Source organism: Symphodus melops, assembly GCF_947650265.1.
Source record: "Symphodus melops genome assembly, chromosome: 22".
Lineage (NCBI taxonomy): Eukaryota > Metazoa > Chordata > Actinopteri > Labriformes > Labridae > Symphodus > Symphodus melops.
In genome coordinates, this window is record NC_136712.1 from 8758836 (window position 1) to 8775092 (window position 16257).

A 16257-nucleotide genomic window follows, 5' to 3' on the forward strand; every position below is an offset into this window, starting at 1 on the left:
GCCGACGGAGGAGCAGGAGGTCAGCTAAGGGGGCCACACCACTCCACATGGATCTTTTAAACTGCTTTGCGGGCTTATCTGATGAGGGCCCTGGCTCCTTTGCCCGACATCCAGCCAAGCATGATCCAACCTAAACAGGAGTCCTCGCAGGCGATCTCATCTTCTGGAGCAGATTTCTTCAGCCCGGGTGTTTGGGGCGGCTCAAGCAGCAGGGTAAGGATGCTTCCTGCACGGGGGAACAACCTCCTCCTCCCGCCGAAAAATGTCTGTCGGAGGCAACATCACGCAAAAAATCTTTACTTCTGGGCTAAGTCCTTCATTTGGCTGTGGAGTCGGTTGTTTCATGAGGATGCTCAGCTTGAACACCTGGCCGTCCTTTGACTTGCCTGAGTAGAGCTCAGCCTTGGCAGGGTTGTGAGGCAAATTGAATAACCATTAAGACCATTCGACTAAATGACTTCTTGTCCTCTTATGAGTTGGATTGTATGTTCCTGACAGAGATCTGGCTCGATGCAGGTGAGTACACTCCCTTCTTCGAGTGTCCTCCTTTTTTTTATAGCTACCCTGGCCTCAGTCCACCAGCATGGAGCGACACGGTCTGTCTTTAAATCTACCGTACGCTAAAACGTCGTCCAACGCTTTTCACCACAAATCATTTGTCTCTGCGCTGTGGGAGGTGCCGTATCGTCCACCTAACATCAGCACAGATTTATCTCATGGATTGTCAGATTTCCTCGCTGGCAATTTCAATACTCAAGTAGCCCACAGTGCAGTATGTCGTGACGTGAATCCAAACTTCTGGTCAAGCTCTCCACGTTCTCCACTCTGGCTGGTAACTGTGGCCTCGGAGATTTCAACTCTTTTTTTTAATTCCACTTGTAATCATATCTGGGACTCTGTTGCCCCATTAAGGACTAAACGCACTAAACCTCTGACTGAGCCTGAGCTAAATGAGAACACACACACTCTCAGGCGCGTGTGTAGACGAGCTTCAAGTTTCCCTTGAATTTGTAAGAGTCTAATTATCCGAGAGCACTTAAATGCTTAATAAGAATATATGTCTAATGTATATTCTTATTAAGAATCGGCCTTCAGGTCGTTTTTTAATGTTTTAACATTCTCATTATTCCTTTCATCAGCTGAAGACTCTCACCTTCAGCTTAAACCGTGGATCCTTCAGTGACTTCCACATACCCCGCCGAGCAATTTGAGCCGGTATCTCTCTCTTAATTGTCTAACATAGTACATCATTTGCGGCCCAATAACTGCCCTCTAGACAGTTTCCCCTCTCAGCTGTTAAAACATGTTGTTCAAACCATTAGAGCAAGTCTTTGTGTTTGAATGAATTCCCCTCTTCAGGGTGTGTAGCAGCTGCTTTTAAACATGCTGTAGTTCAGCCTGTGATTCAAAAAAAAAAAGTTAATTTGGACCCTGCCAATTTGTAAGCTGCAATTTTTTTTTTTTTTTACCTAAAATCATAGAGGAAGTTCGTACTGTATCATATATGTCGGTTAAAATCACCTCACAGACGCGAAACAGCTGATAGGTGGGAGTTTAAAACTGCCTTTGCTTTTCTGTAGATCCTGGGGACAGGATCTTTCTGTCTGGCCTTGAGCATTGTGTCGGCATAAAGGCGCTCCAGATAGTCTTTGTCCACCTGGGCAAATACTCTTCATTCACAGCCACACTTTCTTGTGCAGTTCCAGAAGATTCCATTTTGGGCCCTTGCCATCTTTTTGTTGTATTTGTTTTGATTTTCAAATAACACAATATAACTTTTCACTGCTTTATGGATGACATCCAAATGTGTCTGCCTTTTAAAACGTAATATAGAGATTTAATGCAGCCATAACTGAACTGCATGAAGGATGTGAAATATGGGATGGCGTTTGATTAGTTAAATCTGAAAGAAAATTAGAGTGATTTTGTTCTATTTGGATGATCAAAGTGTTTTTGAGAGTGTGTAGCTGACCTAGACGACTTTTATATATTTTGTATTTCATATTATACAGCACATCTTTTATAATAATTGAGTTTGTTGTTTTTAATCTCTGCTCTCATTTCTTTTATTCTCTTCTATGTTTCATTTTATGCAGGTCGTGTTTGTGGAAGCTCTTGGTCTTTATGGGGATTTTATTTCAATGTAATTGTTTCTCTTGGTTGTACAAGGACTTTGATCAACGTGTTATTTTTCAGTGTGTTTTCATAAATACTTTGGTCTTGACTTGGGTGAGAGACGGATGTGAGTGCAGGTACGGGAGCTCGGCTTTACGCCTATCCTTCGCTCATTAAAGAAAAAAAACAACATCTGGGTAAATGTAAGCTATATTAAACAAATCATTGTGCTTTCATTTTTTTGCCTGCAAGCTACTTTGTTGTCGCACTACTTCGGCACTACACCTACTGTTCTTCGCATTGGTCAGCTGTTTTGTTTTATCTTAAAACAACTCTTGTATTTTGCAGAGTTGTTGTGAACTTGATAGAACGGCATCCTGTTTAAGATCCTGTTGCCCCAAATCTTTGAAGCATTTCCACCTGACACAGCACAGCAAAAGGCTGTAAAGTGTGTCAATTGTCCTCTCCAACAAAAGCTCACAGTGTGTTCTGATCAAGTGAACGTATTGAGGATCATGTGAGTACTGGTATCCTCAGATCCAGAGAGGCCCTGAAGTCCTGTTTTTCCTAAGTCCCACTTATAGATCGCCTGGTTCGGGGGACATGGGTTGAAGATTTACACACCAGCATCACCAGATAACTTTGGATCTCTAATGTCCCCCAGTTTTCCAAAGAACCCCCCCCCCCAATCCCCTCTTAGATCCACAGAGTCTCCATCTGTAGAAGTTTGTCCTCCGTGTGATCTGCTCTATTAAAGCCTCCTCTTACATCCACACTCAACGACATGTCATATTTACTGTGAAAATGTATTACCTTTGGATTTTTGTAGTTGTCTCTTTGAAGCCCTGCTGACCCAAACAAGTGCTTCATGGGAGGAACATGAAAGCCTCTGTAGTGCTAAATCAAGGCGGCTTACGAGAGGACAAGTAAAGCACTGTGAAATTTCCAATAGCGGTGCATTTACTCCGCCGTTGTTTTTTTAGCTCGCTTTCTCCTGAAATAAACTCTTTCCGTGAAGCGAACAACCCTCTCTGCAGAGCCACACAGCCGAGCTTTAAGTGCAAGGACTCAAGTCAGCGTCTCAACAGGGACCCACCTGACCTGCGCCTCCTGTAGCTAATATACCTACTGTGACCTCGTGCAACCAAACTTCAAAAACACCAAACTATTTCTTGACCATGTTGTAGTAAAATGCTAATTTGCTAATTTTGGAAGGAGTGAGAAAGCCATTACGATTATTACTGGTTTGATCATTGTCAGGATGTTTTTGTGTGCCAGCTGAACACTTAACAGGGGAGTATCTGGAGGATACAGAGTATACTCTCATAAAAGATTTATTGTGATTTTTGGAAGGATAGCAAAATTCCTCTTTTATGGTTCTGTTTTCTTTTGAGGGTATTTTTTCATTTTTTTTTGTCTGACTTGGGGTGTTTCACAATCCAGACCTAACGGCAGTGGACAATTTGTTTTAAGTGTGCTTATTGTTCTAAAAGTTCCGTAAGTTACCTTAATGCAAGTGGAACGCACTTGAAATAAAAGAATAATCGTCGTCCACCACCACCACATTTTCCATCCACTCTACGTGGGTTTTAATTGCAGTCACTGCAGCAATTTGTCCAAGTGCTCAAAAAGGTTGTTCTGCATTTCAAATGTCAAAAGTTACAAAGTCCTATCAGCCAGGTGTGCTGCTGAAGGGCCTTCCGACAGGACACAACCCCCCCACCTCCTCCCTCATTATTGGTTAAGAGCTTTCACTCGAGTACCTCACGAGTAAGTATAGTGTAAACCAGCAGTGCCAGCTATCAGTTTGGACTTTTTTTTAATTGGGAAGAATGCTCCTCAATATGACTCAACCGTCCCCAGTCTCATTTCTGACTTTATTTACAATATCTCAATGCAATCGTCTTAAACAAACACAGGGACACACATACCTATTCACTCCTTTGGAATTATCCTGATGAATACTTTGAAGAACAGAAAAACTCCTTTTTGATGGGCCGTTCAAGGTGGAGTCGTCGTACGGTTAATAAAGAAGCATTTGACTAAGGATTTTCTTCTGCCACACATCATTTGAGATGTGTACTTGTGGATTTTGTATCAATGACAGAATTCCCATTTGTATAATGCTTCAGTACAAAACACTTTTATTCTTTGTGACTGAAATGGGAAATTGAGCGTGCAGAGCTCCAGAAGGTAGCGTATTTATTTTTCGCCGTTTAACGAAGTGTCGCTTATGTCTGAACAAAGACACGGCAAAGAGCACACACTGTTCTGCAGCATGTCAAACCCAAGAGGGATTTGTGTCAGTGCTGATGTCAGACTAATAGATGGTGTGAAGGGAAATAAATTCTGCCCATGAAGCTGTGTGCCGCCATGTTAAAGCTTGTTCCAGATTGTTTAGCTTGAGAAATCGCTGCGGACAATAAACGCGTTAAGAGAAACAACGACACATACGACCCACTATGCATAAACATAGCTGAAGATCTTGACACACAGACAGTAGAATACAATACTATCACGTACACATGACTAGAATCTGTGCTGGTTGTGTCTATGTCAGAACTTTGATGTTGAAGAGACGGCAAACAAGGGTGTTAAGAGTATTTTGTGGGAGGCTTTTGCTACTTCTGCTCGTGTCGTTCTGATCCTGCCTTTCTGCTGCAGTGCTGTGCTGTTTTTTTGGTGCACTTTATGCTTAGCTGTCTCTCTGTCCCACTGTATGGACTTCTGTTCCTTTATCTTTCAAATCTCCGCCCTCAGGTCGCGAGCAAATAAAGCAGAGGGCGAGCCCAGCTTCAGGTGCTACAAGCTGCTAGCTAGGCCTGTAGCCAGGCCCAGAGAGCCAGACCTGGCAGCTCCGAGGCTGCGACGTGTGAAACGCTGCACACAAAGGAGCTCGCTCCATCTGTATGCACCCAACATAGGCAGGCTTTTGTTGCAGCCGACAGGCACATGACTGCTAGCATCTTAACCCCTGAGAGCCAGCGTCTCTTCTCCCTTCTCGCTCCACGCTGCAGCCAAGACCAAAGTGAGTTAAAATTTTAAGAAAAAAAACAACAACAAAACAATCATTCAACAGCTTCTTGATCTTCAGTCATTTTAAATGTGCAGCAATTGTATGCTAACCCAAGCTGACCCTCGCAGATTTGTCTCAATACAGTTCATTAAAATGTTAAAGATTCTTAATTAAAATTCTTTGACTTTTCTGTTAAAGTTTAAGCTAAAAAAAAGAAAAAAATGCTTGAGAGAAATGCTTCACATCATGGTATTGTACGCTTTGGGGATTTCGGCTTCACTTTGTTTTTAACAATGAGTTGAGGATAATAAGGTCAACCCTTAAATCAGACCAGAGAACGAAACAATGAGAGAAAATCACAGCTCTGATGTGAAATATGTCAAAGCAAACACAAGATTATTTTCTGTTCTGCTCTCGATATTAAGTAAACCCTCAATATGCAGGTCAAACTTAGAATGCTTTTCTAAATGTAGCTTTAATTTCATGATTTTTTTTACTGTCCAGTCAGCTGCTTATTTAGCATCAAGGTGCAGTAAGTTGAGGACAGGGAGAGGACCCCCTGTTAACTCTGTTTAAAGATAAATCACAAGCATAAAGACTCAAACGGCTGCTGCAGTGATGGGATCCCCGGACCCGTTGGCACCTTTTATTTTTCTGCGAGCGACGTGGCACACTCTTTTCTCTCTTTCTTAGTTCATAACTAAAACGTAGTAAACCGGAAATAATAAAAAAAAAAAAAAGAGTAGAACACATACTCTATTTCATCAAACCTTTTCTCGTCAGTGTTCTGTTAACAGGAACTGATGCTGATCTCATGTAAGCGTTTTCGTGTGCCTGATGATATCTTGTGTAACCCGGGAAACTCCACACACATGTTGTGATGTGTGTGAATGTGAAGCGAGGAGCGTTGTGTCTGCAGACTTTCGCTTGACATGAAAACAAACAATCAACAAAAAATCTCTTTTTCATGTTTTTCTAACTCTGACTCAGCAGAATAGGATGCAGGTGACTTAAACCGTCCCTCATTTAGACTTTTTAAAACAGTCAGTGGAAAGAGGGGGACAGGTACGACAGAGGGGGGGGTCGCAGTTAAAATAAAACATGGCTTCTCATCCCTTCGCCCCTCCTCTTTTTCAACCTCATCCTCTTACGATACGTGGGCGCTCGGTCCGACGGGGGCTGGGATGCGAAGGGCTCCTATCTGGGCCGAGCTGGGTCACGCAGGCCCATCCAGGCTGCAGTAGCTCTGTGACGTGGCAGTAAAGTCGAAAACCAACAGAAGGCCCAAACCCTTTAAGAGGTGGAACCACTCCCCGAGCAAGACACAGACCTGCATGTAGGCTGATGTTTGATAAGAGCTGAAAAAACCGATGATTCGTCGATGCAGCGTGGACCCCTCGTTGCGAGCAGCTGAGGTGTGAATGTTTGTGTTGGGAGGAGGGGAGAAGAGTGGTAAGTTTGATAGAGAAAAAAAAAAGAATCTGAAAAAATGCCTTTATCTTTTATATCTTTACCTTTTATCGTTTATGCGTTATTAAACAATCCTAATCAATATTTCAAAGTATACTGTATAGGAAAATAAAATACAAATTTAGCCTATCATGAGCTAAATCTCCTGTGACATCTGATATGAAAAAATATTTTGATGCCTTACAATTACGGATGAATTATAAATTGAATCTTGAGTGAGACTTTATTTCACTTCATGTTTTCTTATAAATTAAATGTCGTCCTTTAAAATTGCTAATACACATTTTAGTAAAAGAAAATACCTTGTAGCCAGTGATCAGAGATGCGCTTTCTTTATTCCTGCGGTAATAATTCCTTATAATTACTTTTTTTTTTTTTTCCCCCATGTCCTCGAGATGGGCAGTGTTTTCCATTAGCCAAATTAGAAACCAAACTTTTCTAATAAACCTGGCAGTTGAAAATGACCTAGAGAGAAGAGTCTCTGGTTAACAGAAAGTAGGACGATGATTCTCCCAAAGCACTTCCCTTACTTTAATGAGAGAGGAGCTGGGAATGAGAAAAAAAAAAAAAAAAAAGGATGAGCTACCAAGCTGTCAAAGTGCTGCCTGTTTGGGATTTATTGTCTGTTTGGCACTTTTAAAACGCTGTTTAGGACACTTGTCTGCAGCGAGAGCAGGTCCATTTTGTCCCTCCTCTTTCCCAACCTTTGCTCTGCTCTGCTCTGCTGCCGAATAGGCTGCCTCCACACAGAGGAGCCTGGTTTTCAGAGGTGAGTGGCTTAATGATTATCAAAGAAATACATGTAAATCAAAGTGCTTAGTTAGTGCTTGGATAAGTGTTAACTGTGTTCACAGATCACTCGAGAATGTTTTTTTTCTCTCCTGCTGACTTGCGAACATTTGTTTAGAGTACAATGAGCTGCTATACTCTTTAGTGTAAAGCTGAAAGAGTCGAAGAAGAGGCATGAAAACATGTTCATATTAGCGCACGTGTATTTAATACTTGGAGAGAAACTGTCTAATTAAAAATGTAAAGATGTCAGTCATTTGCAGTAATGTGAGCAGCATTTAAAAGGATGATTGTTGAACTCACACATTCAAAAAGTCTTCAAACCAACGGATGTAGTACACACACACACACACACACACGTCTGTGTTTCCATTAAAAACACACCTTACGTTTGTCCTCGGCCTTTCTAGAGAGAGTTGAAGTTTTGTAAAAATGTGTTGTGACATATTCCTTAAAGCGCCTTCTCAATGCATTTTTAATTGCTGCAGCTGGGAATTAAAATTCTCCTTCATTTACAAATGCTTCCAACTGAAACTAAAGGTTTCTTTATAATTAAAGTGAAATTATAATGTTTTTTTTATTGAATTAGATAATGAAAAGCTCCGATTTAAAAGACTCACACAACATTTTCAGAGTGAAGTTAATGAAAAGGGTTAAACTAAAATTCATAATACATTTCAGCCAGACAGTCAAAGACGATTAAAGTTCTCTTGTTATTAATATCAAACACATTTTTCAAAATAAAAGTCTATCCTTTTGCCAGGATGGCTTTTTGAACCAATTTAAATCAAATGTGCGTTTTGTTTGATGTTGAGGTTACACACTAAAAGACTTGCATTTCCAGCTTTGTTGTTTTCAGAAGGTTCTTTATTTCCTCCATGAACCAATAAATTCTATTTATTATTATTATTATTATGTATCTGATCGTTTTTCTCCCTGACTAAATTTGTCTCTTTTTCTTTTTTTACTTCATTCCTGTTAATTCTACGAGCAGAAGTCAAATCAAAGAGAGTTGATAATGTGGCTTTATTTGGACTCTGAGGTAAAAATACTATTGTTTAAATCAACACAAAAAGTGTTTATGTCTGCACAAGGTTCCTTTCTACCTGTTTGTCAAACAAATGTATTTCTCCTTCATTTTTAACATTTACCAAAATTTGCAAAGACAGAAAGAAATTCTATAGCACGTCTGATATTTTTAAAGTTCTGTGTCTGACGTTTTTTTAAATTACATTTCGAACCAATTAGGTTTGAAACCTTTTTTTAAAATCTCTAATTTTCTCTCACTTCTTTTTTTTATTCAGTGTGCAAGAAAAATAAATCCAAGTGAATACCTCTGTGTCACTTTGCTCCTAAAAGAACTCGAGGAACTCTCAGGTCGGTTTTTTCAAACAGACAAGTCTGTTTCTTTTTCTTTTTTCTTCTTCTTTATTTTCAAATGGAGATATGTTATTGACGTGAAGTGCGGAAATATTCGTAGCGATTTGGTCCAGAAATGAAAAGTGTGTGGGTGACTGCATCACTCGGGCTGCCATGTTGTCTCCTTCTATCCTCCATTTTGTGATTCTTTAATCGAAGTTCGACTGAACTCTCTGTCATAGAAAAAAATAAATATATATATATATTGTTTCTACACCAAGCTCTTTGAATGGCCTTGTTGCTGAGATGTGCCGTATAGATTCACTTGCCTTTTAAATGATTTTCACATGAACACTTAATATTTCTTTCAATGAGACTTGTCCTTTTATTTTCACTGACAGCTAACCTCACTGCTGATTCCTCTGCTTTCATCTTGAAGATCCTTTTCAAAAAGTGGAAATGCTAAATGTTTAAAGGTGGTTCAAAGGGCGAAACCTGTCAAAAGGAGGAGTGAGTTTCCTTTTATTTGACAAGGCGCTAAGCTAATACAACAATTTGTCCATGTAATCACCAGCCGCCCTGTGAGAGGCTACATGCGATCTGCAGGGTGAGCGACTGTGACCTATAGCTCCATAATGGCCGCCAAGGGTCAGGGAGGTTAATAGAGACTGATGTATGAGGCCCCGGAGTGACATCCCAAAGGGGATGGCCCCTTAATCCTTATTAGGCCTCTGTGTTGGTGATCCTTACCTTTCAAAGCAAACAGCACGCACTCTTAGCCGTGGGGCCCCGGCCTGCCCCCAGTGTTAACACTTCTGACCCAGGGGTCGTGGCCTTTGTTCGGAACCCTTTAGAGAATGACCTCAGAGGTCACGGTTGTAATAGAGAAGTTGTCGTGGCGCGTGCGGCTGAGGGGCCCCTCAGCAGACCACCGTGTAGAGGGAGCCGGCGCGGCGCACCGGTCACCCAAAGGAGTGTGCGTTTACAACAGGGGAATATAGCCGTGAGCTAGCACTGTATGGGTAAAAACTTTAGCCTGTAAATCACAAAAAAAAAGTTTAATCTATTATATACATATAGACAATATTTAATTTATTCTAGAAAAGGTCAAATGTGTCCTGAAGACAGCCACAAGGATGTTTACTTAGCAAACCACATTTAATTCACCACTCTATTAAAGCTACAAATGGCATTTAGAAGAGGGAGAATTATCGCTTCTCAAATACAACAGGACCTGAAAATTAAAAGAAATATATACAGTATCTCTCCATGTATATATAAATATATGAGATGTATTTGTTGGCTTTGTCCAATGAGCCGTGCTCTCTCTAAAGGAAATGATTCTCTTTGACTCTCCAGGGAAAAGTCATTATTTGTTTATCTCAACTTGCGATGTGATTTTTATTTTATAATGTGATTTTTTTTTTTTTTTTTATGGAAATATTGTGACTGATATGTGCTGCTTGTTCCAAGACAAGTGCAGCAGCTAGATAACAGAGTGTGTGTGTGTGTGTGTGTGTGTGTGTGTGTGTGTGTGTGTGTGTGTGTGTGTGTGTGTGTGTGTGTGTGTGTGTGTGTGTGTGTGTGTGTGTGTGTGTGTGTGTGTGTGTGTGTGTGTGTGCGCGCGCGCTCTAAACGTTATCAGTGGATGTTGATTCGTTGCGTTTGTTGTTGGACTCTCGAGATGAGTCATAAGATCACGAAGGTTGCAATAAATCAACACCTTCATTGTTTCGGCCCGTGAATGAAGTGTAACTCAGGTCGACTGTGAGACATTTATTACTAAGTTGCCGCCGTGCATCAGTGTTTTTATTTTTAAATGTCCTTCCACTCATTTATACTTTATGATTTTTGTCCACGTGACAGATTTGCTCAAAGTCGTGCATTTTATGCGGCTTTTAGCCCGTTTCCCTTTTGCTGTGCTTCGGCCTCAATATCCAGACCTGTCAAGTATGACTTTGCATTCTTACCAAATAACCGACACAGTTTGCCTTCACACTGCGACAGTCAGAGGGCGGCACGGCAGGTCGCAGCTGCAGATTTTCACCGCGGAGAGGAAGAGGCGAAACAGTGGCTGTAGGACTTTTTAGGAGGTGTCATAAATAAGCTTGTTAATATTGGAGTTTCATCAATGGCAGCATTACGCAGGCCGCTCCTGCAGGGGCGAGGCTGCGCAAAGGGCTACAGTGTCAGGAGTTGGCAGCCGAGCCAAAACCAGAGTCGTATCCTCAGATGAACTCTCCACGACGTACGGTGCAACAGGCTGAGCCAGTGCAACAGGCTGAGCCAAGTGTTTTGAATTCCTGCCACATGTTCGATGGTAAACAACTGACTCGCAGAAACAGTGTCTTTGAGAGATGAGGAGGGCTGAGGGGACTCTTCAAAATTGCTGATCAGACACATACTCGTGTACGCTATTGTCTGATTTTTATATCCAGCATGCAAGTGGTGTTCGATACTTGCTATTGGTTCAAAGATGTGGCGAGGTGTGACGTCACACGGTTCACTCTGATGGCTGTTCGGTGCTCCGTCGGTTTTTCCCCCTCATCACAGGGACACACGTGAAGTTGTGAAGTGCGCTAAAAAAGTTACCCCGGTTTCTGTCTCTCTCTCTCTGTCTCGTGCGTCCGTGATGGGAAGCGGTCGTGTTTGCGCGTCGTGTGTTTGTGTGTTTCCGAGGCGGCACGGAGCGGCAGAACGCGGCGAATCTGAGTTTCGTTCGACACCGTATTAAAAAAAAAAAGCTGAGGAGTTAGGCAAGACAAGTGCACTCACTATCTCTCTCCTCCTCTCTCTCTCTCTCTCTCTCTCTCTCTGAGGTAGACACACAAACACACACACACACATCAGTGTAATGCCTTTTCTTTCAGCCTCCAGGACTGAGAGTAAAGAGGAAGGAGAGACTGCAACAAACCAAGCGGCCATGTTAGTTTGCTGTTCACTCGCTTCATCCTCGCTCTGTTCGTCTTCGTCAACTTCTCCGCAGTGTAAAAAAAACAAAACAAAACACAAATATTTGAAAACGTCATTCTTAAGAGGAGGTTTTTTTCGTCGCCTTTTATTTGTTGTTCATGGCGTGTGGATTTTTCGTCCAAACTCAGATTGAATCGGAAGCAGCTAGTTGTTGCTCCACGATGCGAGGTGTGTCGTTTCTTTGCACACACACCCCCTCCCTCCCCCCCCCCCCCCCTTCGTCTTTTGTGCGGCTGCTACTTCAGGGAGAGAGGAGGGGAAAAATGAGCCTGTGTTGAGTTTCTTTTTGGGGGAAAGAGAAGCTCCCTGCAAGGGAGGGGAATGGCGTCCAAAAGAGAGGAAGTTGTTCTTTTGCCATGGGGGAATGTGTTGCAAGCAGCTATGGGGCATTACAGTACTTTGGCCACATAGAGAGGGGAGGGGAGTCGGACGGAAACCGGACGGGTGTGAATAACCTTCAGCAGGCTGATGCAGAGGTTGGTAGGTTTGCATTAGCCAGAGAGAGAGAGAGAGAGAGAGAGAGAGGGAGAGAGAGAGAGAGACAGCAGGGGTGGTATCTGGCACAAAACACTTAAAAAAGATCCTCCTCATGCAAGCTTAAATTAACACTAGCCGCTCTGAGCTGGGCCGTTTATTACTGTAGGCTAGAACAGAGCAACTGGATGGACAAGAAAGGGTGGGAGACAGAAAAGGCTGGACGCTGAAGAGGAGGTGGTGGGGGGGGGGGGGGGTGTAGGACACGAGCAGAGTCATCAGCAGAGTCCATTTTATCGTTCGGTTACTGCCCGACATTTCTCCCCTTCCTTGTTCACGCACGGGAACGGGGCTGCACATCGCGGCGAGGAGAGTGTGGCCTGGTAATAAGCACGGGGCGGGCGCATTGCGGTCGGATATTACAGGGTTTTATAGCGTGGTTCAGTGTTGCAATTATGGCGGGGCAGTCGCACCCAGGTGCTTATCAGGGTTGTGATTGTGGTGCCAAAAACAGTTCATGTTGTTTTTTTTGTTTTTTTTTTCCAACTGGTTGTGTCGGCGGTGGAGAACAGAAGCGGCAATCCAGACGGAATTCCTCGGCTATCGTGACAGAATTTCCTATTTTTCCCTTCATTGCAGGAACGATTTCTTTGCTTCAATGTCCACCTGGAAGCGTCGAGATAAAGGGACACGCCAGGTCAAAGTCAAACGTCAGCGATTGAACTCTTGTCTTAAAAAGAGAAATCGTTCATCTGTTCGACGAATGTAAAAGTTAAGGTGTCGCGAGTTCCCCCCCCCCCCCCCCCCCAGAATCGTTTTAATCATTTGTAAGCGTGCTGACACTCTTCTCGCTCCCTCCCCATCCTGCCTCGTGCACGCGCACGTCACATTCGGGGCCGGCGATGACGACGCGTAAGTGCGCACGCACGCACGCACTCCCACACGTCCCCCCTGTTTCATCATCAGCTGAGCTCCTTCTCCTCCACTCACAGCTCTTCTCCCCTCCCTGTTTGAGCCCCCCCCCCCCCCCCCCCCACCCCCTCTTCGGCTCTCGCTTCTTTTTCTATCCATCGCTCTCCTCCTCCTCCTCTTCTCTCCCTGGGTCCCGGCCACATGCGAGAGGGTAGACTAGGACGCTGCAGCTCTGAGAAAAAAAAAAAAAAAAAAAAAGAGGGGAAAAACGCTCTGCTGCTATTTCTACAGGCGGGCCCTCCCCTTTAGCTAGTCTGTGCCAAAAGAGGGAGGGATTTTTTACTACTCCCAGTCCCAGGATTTTAACCCTCTGCCTACTCTCGCTTCTCTCTGCAAGATCTTCTCCTCAATATCATGCAACAAGTGGCTTTGCTTTGGTCCTACTTCGACATAGCTGCGCCATGTTCGAGACGTGTTTTTGGGATCATCCTTTTTTCCGACTCAAATCCCAAACATTTAGCCAGTTCAGCGTCTTCTGGGTTGTTGTCAGTAGAGTTAAACTGGACAGGGTAGAACCAGCGTTTTTTTTTTTTCTTCTTCTTCTTCTTCTTTTTTTTTTTTTATTTGCGCCCTCCTGTGATGTGAAGGCGTTTTTTTTTTTTTTTTTTTCTTTCGAGCACGTGCTCTTCGATTTTCTCGCCATGCTTCCTCGTCTTTGGAGTCGTCTCTCAAGCTGGGTACGTTTCTGACCAGCCTTGTGATTTTATGCTACCTGTGCACGTTTCTGGATCTCTACAGAGGATTTTTTTGGAGGGTTGTTTTCTTTTATTATTTTTTTTATTTATACTCTTATCTCTCCCCCTGCCCTCCTCCCTCCTCACCCCTTTCCATCTCCAAACCTCTCCTTCCTTTCGGTTCTCTGCCCCACCCTCTCTTCCTCACCGCTCTCTCCCCCTCTCTCCTTCTTGCTCTCTCTCTCTCTCTCTCTCTCTCTCTCTCTCTCTCTCTCTCTCTCTCACTCCCTCTCTCTCTCTCTCTCTCTCTCACACTCCCTCTCTCTCTCTCTCTCTCCCTCGCTCTCGTGGGCAGTCTCCAGTGAAAGGGGAGCGGGAGGGCGGAGCGGCGATGGGGCTTTTTTCTGGGACAGGTGCCAATTCCAAACAAAAGACACAAAAAGCCAAAAAAGAGTGAGAAAGATCACAACAACGGGCAAAAAAGTGGCATGTTGCAGGGACTGATCGGTCGTAGTAAAGTGTGTGCATTTGTAACTGTTCTCCTCTTGCGGGACTTTATTTTTTGGTATTGCATGAGTGAGTAGCAGGAGAGATCTTGAAACCTCCCCCCCCCCTCCCCTCCCCTCCCTCCCTTCCTCCTCCTCCTCCCCACTCGCCCCTCTCTGCTCTCTTGCTCCCGTGAAGGCATTTGAGTTTTCGAGCGGGGAAAAGAAGGAGGGGACGGCTGGAGTTGGGAATGGGCAGCGGGAGGCGGAGCCATGCCTCCCTCTCCTCCCTTGTCGAGTCTTCTGCATTATTCATATGCCCGGGCCAGTCCTGCAATCTGACTGGCTGCCTGGCTTAGCATTCAGCCGACATTCAGCAGCTCTGTTTGCTAACATTCCTCATTCAAAGCCTTGTTAACTGCCAGACGGGAGGAACACGCGACTCCATGGGAAACCCACATGGCCTCCTTATTGTGGCGGGCCCTGACAGTGGCAGACCAGGGGGTGGCAGACAGGGGAGAGCCAGGAGAGCTGGTTTGTAAATAGTAGAAACGCAGTTAGCCGAGGTTATGCAGGTTACCCGATGCTTTAGAGTGGAGTTTGGGCTAAGTCGGGGCGGATTGACAGGGTAAAAACCCCCAGACAGATGGGCAGACAGACACACAGACATGGTGTGGAGACAGACAGGGAGGCTGGCACTTTCTGGGACTCTGAATGGGTCTCTCGTTGGCGTGCCCGCCTACTCCTTGCAGGGAGTGCAGAGCTGTGTGACTGAATCCGAGCTCCTTGTCTGCCCTTCTCTACAGAGAGGATATGTGCACAGCCATGGAGGGATCGAGCACCGGAAAACGACGGAAGGTTGCAGGCGCTTTACCCCGGACGGTGACGGTGGCTGTGGCGCGTGCCCGTTCCCTCAAAGTATTAGTGGGTAAGTGAGGAGTGTGTGGGGGTGTTTAGGTAAGTGTGCTTGTGCATGTGTGTCCTTGTAATTGTATGTTTGCGAAAATTAAAACACATGCAGAGGTTTTCTTTTGACGAAATGATGAAAAAAGCGCCTCAGTGCCCAACCGTAGTGTTTAAATGTTTAAACGATAAATCGGAGTGTTTTTAACTCGAGAGCGACGTGACGACCCAGAGAGGAGAGGCTAACTGCACACGGACAAACCGGGAGAGAAGGAGGGAGGGGGGGGGAGGCGCTTCGTTGCATGGCCTTTGAATTTGAGACAAAACTGAGCTAATCTTTCCTCTGCTACATTCCTACCTGCAGTTTGCGCTCCAGGTCGGCCTTTTGTGTGTGAAAGAGAGACGCTTTTGGAGGGAGCGGAGGGGGGACTAGTGCTGTAATGTTGGGCCGAGGACCAGACGAGGCCTGCTACCCAAGGCCAAGCCTCACCACAACGCTCTCTCCCTCTCCGTCCAAGTCTGACTGTCTCTCTCTCTCTCTCACTCTCTCTCTCTCTCTCCTTTTTCTGGCAGCTATCCGAAAAACTTTTCCTCGGCGTTCTGCGAAAAACGTCGACTGGCTCAAAGCGGTCTCGGCGAATACGCGCGAGGTTCTCGGTTTGAAATCGAGTGTTTCACGTCTGAAAATGGGTCATTGCTGACACGTGGCCACGCATATCATCGATAAAGCACGAACGTCCCTTCTGGACGTACCGCTCATGATACTTTTTTACTGATGGGGCTCAAATATGCAGCGCCATTCCGTCCTTATCAGCGTTCCTTTTCATGCGTCAACAACAAACGATTTAAGTTGGAGACATTTTTCCCTGAAGAAAGATTGTGCGCATTCCAGATTAAAATGGGAGGTTTGTAACTAAAACACACAGCACACCTGCATCGAGCGGTGTACTGAAAGATATTGATCACACGTATATTGACTTCCACATTAGCATCGGACTCTTATTATATCCGTATTTCATCACATTTC

At 44.3% G+C, this 16257-nt stretch overlaps 1 long non-coding RNA gene across 1 annotated transcript in view; it reads left to right on the plus strand.

The window, feature by feature from the left end:
- Positions 1-16257, plus strand: part of LOC306817647 — a 34406-nt gene that overhangs the window by 10901 nt on the left and 7248 nt on the right. Inside the window, exon 3 of the long non-coding RNA XR_013778050.1 lies at positions 15134-15255. This is a non-coding gene — a long non-coding RNA (uncharacterized lncRNA). The remainder of the gene's footprint in view (positions 1-15133; positions 15256-16257) is intronic.